At 40.6% G+C, this 8,091-nt stretch overlaps 1 long non-coding RNA gene across 1 annotated transcript; it reads left to right on the top strand.

The window, feature by feature from the left end:
* Window positions 1-400: 400 nt before the first annotated feature.
* LOC143655243 (uncharacterized) lies at window positions 401-7,379 on the top strand. The gene is made up of 3 exons (XR_013162129.1): window positions 401-820; window positions 1,691-1,811; window positions 7,057-7,379. It is a non-coding gene; the product is annotated as an uncharacterized LOC143655243 (long non-coding RNA).
* Window positions 7,380-8,091: the final 712 nt, after the last annotated feature.

The raw sequence follows: 8,091 nt of genomic DNA, 5'->3' as shown, positions 1-8,091 counted from the left end.
CCTTCCCAGAGCAACCCATGTCTGGTGACTGGGTAAGGCAAATGTCAACAGGTCTGGCCACTTCTTCCCAATGGCGTGTTACTCAGTGCAGAGCCCCCACTGGTTCGGCCAGGCCTTGTTGAGCCTGCACTGCAGTGCAACTTCTCCCTCCATCCAATACTGCTTCCTCCCTCTTCCTTGTACCCAAAACTCTGTTCCAGAGTCTGCATCTGGAGAACCCAGTCTATAACCAGATTAACACTGACAATCAGGTGGGAAGGTTTAGACTTGAACTCTGGAAAGCTATAGTAAAATGAGCTGTGGTGCAGGACCAAGGAAAGTTAATCAGAGACGTTTGCCCCACCCCTCCCCATGACAAAGACAATAGATATTGAGGCAAAGAAATACTGCAGGATGAACACAAATAAGCTTTTTTTTAAGGAGGGGGCATATTAAGTCAATAAGCAAGGGCCACACCCCAGCAGAGCATGATGTCGCTTCTTTTCCTCCCCGATTGAATTTCTGGAAATAATTGGAAGTAGCTGGGAATGAATGAGGTGCCTGTGGGCTTTAAGGAGTTGGATGAAGGGAGAGAGAATAAGAGAGATGCAAACTTTCTTCTGTTTCTTCCATCAGCCTGTAGCTGGCTCTCACGTGGTATCTGTCTACTCCACGACTGGTATGAAAAGCAGCATACAGCACAACTCTGCCCACTTTCAACATCCCATTCCCCTTTGTAGCAGACACATTTGCGGAGAGATTAAAGTTGTCTACTGCAGCCTTGGACGTTGAATCAATCCATTCAATGAATGAAGAAATCAACTAATTTCACTCTTTTCTGGTTAGTTTTTAAAACGGACTTACTAGCTGTTACCTGGCTATAACTGAGAGGCAATCTAAGAACTTCCTGTGATTTGAACTAAAATTTCCATAGTTTTCTGGAAAGCACTTATCAAAATTTGGCTGCAGCATCTATCCATAAGCTTTCACATATTTCTGATAATGCCAAAATTATATTAATAATGGTAGCAACAGACATCTGCTCAGCACCTTACAATTGGCCAAAATAGTTGCAAGCATTCTCTTTTCATCTTCACAAGTCTTTTTGCGGAATGGGAGAAAATTATCCCCCTTTAAAGATCTAGAAGCTCACGGGGTTTAAGTGATTTTCTCAAGGTCACAAAGCTAAGAGCAACTGGCACAGCTTATTTTGCTGGAGCCAGGTCATTTAAAGAGAGATGGAAAATGTCACAATCGCTGTCACCAGCAAGACACCCTAAGGAGTTGTGTGCAAAATATGTTTGATTTCTAATCTTGCCCCAAAGAGAAGTCATCCTCCTAGCATAGTAATCTAGAAAAAGAGACTGAACATTTTAGTTGCATGCAAGCTGACTTTTCATACCCGTGAATTAGATAAACTTATAAATAAATTAGATGCTTGTCAGGGTGGGCCCGTGTCCCACCCTGTGGGACAATGTAAGAAGTGTCATGTTTAGGTGTGTATTCCTCAGCATAAGGAAAAACATCACTTGGCATCTCCACGCATCACTACTTTTTAGTTGCTAAAATGAAGTTTGTCTGACCTCCCCTCCCCTAGCTAAGATCCTTAAGAACCTTGAATAACCCTAAAGTCTGGGAGACAGATTTTGGGCCGCTAGGCCATCTGCTCTCCTTCTACATGCCTAGTAATAAATTCTTTCTCTCTTTGAAGCCTTGGTGTCTCTGGAATTCTTTATTGAGCATGTTGGGCAAAATAATCCACAGCCTTTATCCGGTAACAATTTGGTGACTGTCCAGGATGAACGCCAAAGCTCTGGAGCCCCAGCAAGCAGGTGAGCCAGGTAATTGAGCCTTTTGCAGCTGCTGGACTGAATTTAGCAGCTGGGTTTCTCTGTTCTGCCAGCACTCTAGAGACTTTTGACACCTTAAAAAACTTCCAAAAGAGAAACGGTTTCCAGTTCCACACCCGGAAATCTGACTGGTGTCTCTGTCTCCTTCCCCTGGCCAAGACTTGTGGGAAATGGGACCCAAAACAAACAAACAAGAAAAAGAGACCTAAACTTGGAGCAGTTCATTTCGGATAAGTCTTCTTTATCTCCCTGTTCCAACAGGGTGCTAGAAAGCAAACCGGCCTGACCACCACCATTCCCCTGTTTTGTATTTATTTCATTTTTCACAACATCCGCCACCGAAAGCTTCAGGACAGCTACCTTTCCTCGGTGTGGCCCAGTTTGTGGATCATTGCATTGTTCACAGCGCTCCCTTCTCCCTCGCTGGAGTAGACCGTCTTTGAACAAAGCTCCACCACAGATTTTAGAAAAGAAACTCAGTAATCCGTGGTTCCTCCTTAAGATTCAAGAAACACACAAAATCAAAATGAAAGACAATAGAAAGAAGACAATCAAAGAAAGGGCCTAAATGAATGGACCGGACCGGAAGATAAGCACATGCTAGAAACAAATGAACTAGACCACAATCCCTTTCTCCACCTTTATTATTATTATTTTTTAATTTATTTTTCTACTGTGAAGTATGGCATATATCCAGAGAAGCAATGAATTTCAAAGCATGCCGTAGCAAATGATTACAGAGCAGATTTCAGGGTTTGGTATGGGTTGCTGTTCCACAATTTTGGGTTTGTCTTTCTAGCTACTCCATGACACTAGAGACTAAAAGAAATAAAAATGGTCACTATTAAAAGAAAAAAGAAGCTTGTCAGCAGTCCTGCAATATCCTGGCAGCTAAGGCAGCAGGGGTGTAGCCCAGCACTTTTCTCATGAGTACAAGCAGGAAAGGGTGAGGCACTGCTATTTGCTGAGCATTTTCTATCTGCCCAGTTCTGGGCACACTTACAGTGTGCATAATACATATTTTAAAAGAACTTTACAGCAACTCTGTCACCCAAGTTTTATGGTCCCAAAATTGCAGAAGCTGAACCTGAGAAGGGAAGGAGGCATCGAAAGGGCACTGTGGCTATTTCTTCCTCCTTAAATTCCCCTTGAACTCAACTGTCCGACATTTTGTTTCCAAGAGAGATTTCTGTTCTTCAGAGCACTCATTTCGTAGTCCCCAAACTGCAATGACACCTTCCCATCTCCCACAGCAGAGCATTCAGGTTCCTCTGTGAATCACACGCCGATTCCCTGGTAAATCTCTACTACCCCATGCCTCCTTCAAGTTTCTCAAAGCCCAACTTCCTTTCATCTCATTTTTTGTTTTTTGATCTCCATTTTCAACTCCATTTCATCTTCATTCGTGTCTGGCCAAACCCTTCTCATCCTCCAAGGCCCAGTTGAAGGTCATCCCCTCCAGACCGCCTCCCTCTGTCACCACCATTGCAGTCAGGGGTCACCTGTCCTAGGGACTCCTCTGTCGGGTCATGTGTATGCCCAGGCACGGTGTCCATCCACAACGTCATTTGCATAGCCTCTCTCTTTTTATCTTTTCACTTTTTATATTGAAATATTTTCAGTTATAGGAAAGTTGCCAAAATAATACAAACCCCGTACAGAGAATTCCAACATGTCCTTACTTTTCCAGATACATGGATCCACAAATTTTAACATTTTCCACATCATTCTATCATCTATTCATCTCTCTATCTATCTATCTATATAAATATAGATAGATAAATAGATATATAGTTTCTGAAAACTTGAGTATTGATTGCATACATTGTGCTCCTTGAACATTTAATACTACCATGAACATTTCCTAAAAACAAAGATATTCGATTATGTAATCACCTTAAGTGCAGTTAAAGTTCAAGAAATTTAACTTTATCTAACGCATTCTATATTCCAATTTTTGGCATATCTTGTGCCTTTTCTCCTCCATTGACATTGTCATTGTCTCTTTAATTGCTTGCCCATTCTTTTCTTTTAATTGTGAGAACAACATAGATTTTCCCATTCCAGCCGCTCCCAGGCATACCAGCCAATACATTCGCAGTATTGTGGTGCCCTCGCCACCTTCCATTACTAAAACTTCCCCATTTCTCCAAACAGAAACCCTATATCTGTTATGCTTTAACTCCCCATTCTCCCTGCTCCCATCTCTATCAATTTGAACTGTAATTTCTGTCTCTATGAGCTTGCATATTCTCCGTATTTTCTTTGCAGTTACCATGGGGTTTAAATTTAGCATCTAAATCTACAATAATGCCATTAGCTTTGATGCTAGCTTAACTTCAGTGAACACAAACCATATCCTTCCACCCTCCCCCCATTTATATGGTTCTCACCACAAATTATGTTGACAAATTATGAGTTCAAAACCACTGACTTATCATTACATTTTATGCATTTGCCTTTTAGATCCTATAGGGAGTAAAAAGTGAAGTTACAAATAAAAAATGCAATAATACCGGCATTTACGTTTACCCATGTTGTGACCTTCATGCAAGATCTTTATTGTTTCATGTAGCTTTGATATATTGCTGATTGTCATTTTCTTTTAACCTGTGGAGCTCTCTTTAGCATCTCTTGTAGGACTAGTCTGGTGGTGACGAATTCCATCGGCTTCTATTTATATGGAAATATTTTAATCTCTCTCTCATTTTTAATGTAATTTTATTGAGATATAGCCACACAATATAAGCCATCCAAAGTATATAATCAGTGGCTTACAGCATCATCATATAGTTATGCAATCAATGCCACAATCAACTTTAGAACATTTTCATTACTCCAAATAAAGAAAGAAAAAGAAAAAGAACACACAAAACATCCCATACCCTTATTTCCCCATATTATATATATACTATATATTATATATATATATTCTCTTTATTTTATTGCTCATTTACCCATACACCTGGCAAAGCCAATGTCAACAGTCACACAGTCACATGACAAAAGCTATACCGTTATACAACCATTATCAAAGATCAAACTGCTGGACCACAGCTCAACAATTTCAGGCCTTTCCCTCTAGCTATTCCAATGCATGAGAAACTAAAAAGAAATACCCTCATATGTTCAGTCAGTAGTCAAAATCAGTTGCCAAACCCTAATTTCTCAGTTACACCTCCTCCCTCAGTGAAACCACTCTCTCGATCCTTAGGGATATCTGAGCAATGACCATTTTAGTTCTTTGTGCTGGAAAGGGTGTTGCCCTTTTAGGGTAGGGGAATGAAAATGGTTGATGTTCTTGGAGAGACTGGTACCTCTGGGTTTCAGTTATCTTCATTTTTCTTGTTTTTGCCTTTTTTTGTTGTGAAAAATAGCATATACTTAAAAAGCAAAAAATTTCAGAGCACACTGCTACAATTAGTTATAGAGCTGATCTTTCCTTCATTTTAAAAAGAGTTTTGCCAGTAATAGAATTCTTGGTTGTCAATTTTTTGCTTTCAACAGGTTAAATGTATCATCACTCTGCTGTATTGCCTCCACAGTTTTGGATGAGAAATTGGCACTGTCTTATTGAAGATCTCTTGTATGTGACACATTTCTCCTCTCCTGTGGGTTTCAGAGTTCTCCCTTTATCTTTGGTTTTCAGCATCACGGGTCTATTTCTTTATATAGGTTGCCTGAAGCTTGTTGAGCATCTTGGATATGTGCATACATGTCTTTCATTAAGTTTGGAAAGTTGTCAGCCATCATTTCTTTGAACATTCTCTGTCCCTTTCTCACTTTCTTCTCCTTCTATGACTCCCACAATGCATATATTTGCATGCTTGATGATGTTCCACAGATTCCTCAGGCCCGGTTCACTTTTTTTCATTCTTCTTTCTGCTCCTCTGACTGAATGATTTCAGTTGTCTTGTCTTCAAGTTCACTGATTCTTTCTCTTGCCAGCTCTAATCTGCTATTGAACCTCTATGGAATTTTTAATTTTTATTTCTTTTATTGCCAACTCTATTTGGTTCCTTTTCATAGCTTCCATATTTTTACTGATATTCTCTTTGTATTCATCTATCATTTTCCTGGTTTCCTTTAGTTCTTTGTCTAAATTTTCCTTTATCTGTTTAATTATATTTTCTTAAAGTCTCTGTCTTGTATGTAGCAAGTCTGGTCGTCCTCATTGATAGTTCTAATGCTTGAGTCTTTTTGCCTGGGCCATTGCTTCCTTTTCACGTCTTGTAAACCTTTTTTTTAAATCTGGAAATTTTAACATTTTAATGTGCTATTGCTGGAATTTGTATTCTGAGGCATCCTGAAGCTTGTGTCCAGCTCATGCAATGATAGTGTTTTTCTTGAATGACAGGAGCTAACAAAAAAAGAAAAAAAGAAAAAAAGAAAGAAGCATGAAGCAAAAGAAAATGTCTTTCTCAGTCTTTGCAGATTGACCTATGCAAGTGCTCTCCTTCAGAGTTTATCTGTACAATGAATTTGAAAAACAGCTTCAGGCCAAAACATAGGGGCTTCCTTGGTTCTTTCTGAGCCTGAGTCTCATCTTTAGCCTGTGTTTGTGGTCCTAGGAATTCCCCCACTTACATGGCTCTGAATATCTCCTCTTCCTGAGGAAGCAGTTTCCTCACCACTGCACTGTGTAATCCCTTGCCCCTGGCAGCTACTTGACTTCCCTGACAGCATTCTGTATAGATTCTAAGAACTGGCTTCCTATTTTTATTAAGACTAACTTTAACTTTGTAAACCCACAAGATATATTTCAAAGCTGATCCTTTCTGTGTGCTAAGTATATATTACATGAGTACATATATCTTCATGAATTTGTGGAGTCTTCATTCTAGTGAATGATCTCTTGCTCATTATCAACCTATGGTGTTGGTTGAGTCTAAAAGAAGACATGAATTCACTGTTAGCAAGTTGATGCCTGAAAGAACTCCCCTTGTGCTCTGAAATACAAAACAGCTCACCCATTAAAGTGCAGAGCAGACCTCTTTATCTTGAAAACATTCCTGGCAAATCAGAAGCCATTGGTGTGTATCCAGACTTTAAATTGTTTTGTCGATGTGCATTAAGTTGCAATTATCTGCATTAAATTAATTAACCATTGTACTACCTAATTACAGCATGTTTATAGAGATTTGAGAACTCATGGAGCTTTCCGTCTGAGCAAATTCATTTTTTATGAGCCACACCTCTTTGTCCTTGTGTTTGCTAATCCTTTAAGGTGACTGGTGTGCCAACTCAGGGGAGGAGCTATGAAGGAAACAATGCCTGGATCCCTGGAGACCCCTGATGGGAAGCTACATGGTCCCTGCTGTTGCCTACAGATCTGACCCAGGCCCCAGGCTTCTCCATCTCTGGCCTTATGACACAAGTAAGCCTGCTTCAGCAGCCCTATGCATTCTGAGGACCTCAGGGCCCCAGCTCGCCACTTATGAAGGTGGGTTGGGTCTTCTTAGGATTCCATTCACTGCTGCTTCTTCTCAACTGCCTCTGTGGTTTGCCCATAATAGGAGGGACTCTGCCAGGTGATACTAGAATCACAAATATGGGGACCTCAGAAACCTCAGAGAACAGCTCATCCACCTTCTTTGTTTTCCACAAGAGTAGACAGAGGCGCAGAGAATTTGGCTTTCTCACTGAGTAGGGAAGACGGGGAGCCATGTCTTAAATCCAGACCCTTTGACTCCAGGTATGGTGCTTGTTCTCTATCTGCCAGGTCTGACATTTGAAGATCTAACTCTGGGAAATTCTGGAGAGCTCTGTCCATTGTGACATTGGGGTATTTCCTCCAAATTAGATTGGAGGGAAGAAGGAGGCTCTCCATATTCATTTATTCCCTCCCTCCTGTTTTCATGATTCCCTGATCTATGCCAGACTCTGCGTTCCCACTGATGAAGACACCAGAGTCTTTATACTCTTGGGGTTACAGATTAGTGAGAAAGCAGATGTCATTCCATAACGTAATATCGTGAACAAACACACAGTTATCCACTTGAAAAGGAAGGAAGAGAGTAAGGGAGGAGGAGGAAGGAGAGAGAGAGCGCAGACTGCTATGAGTGTAACAGAGAGTCAGGGACAGCTCCTGTTCTAGTTTGTAAAAGCTGCTGTAACACATTATACTTGAAACAGAGTGACTTTTAAAAAAGGGAATTTATTAAGTTGCAAGCTTATACTTCTAAAGCCATGAAAATGTCCACAGTAAGGCAAGGCTATGGAGACACCTTGGTTCAAGAAAGCTGACGACAATCAGGTACAT

The sequence above is a fragment of the Tamandua tetradactyla genome, chromosome 14 (genome assembly GCF_023851605.1).
Source record: "Tamandua tetradactyla isolate mTamTet1 chromosome 14, mTamTet1.pri, whole genome shotgun sequence".
NCBI lineage: Eukaryota > Metazoa > Chordata > Mammalia > Pilosa > Myrmecophagidae > Tamandua > Tamandua tetradactyla.
This window is presented reverse-complemented; position numbering and strand designations above follow the sequence as displayed.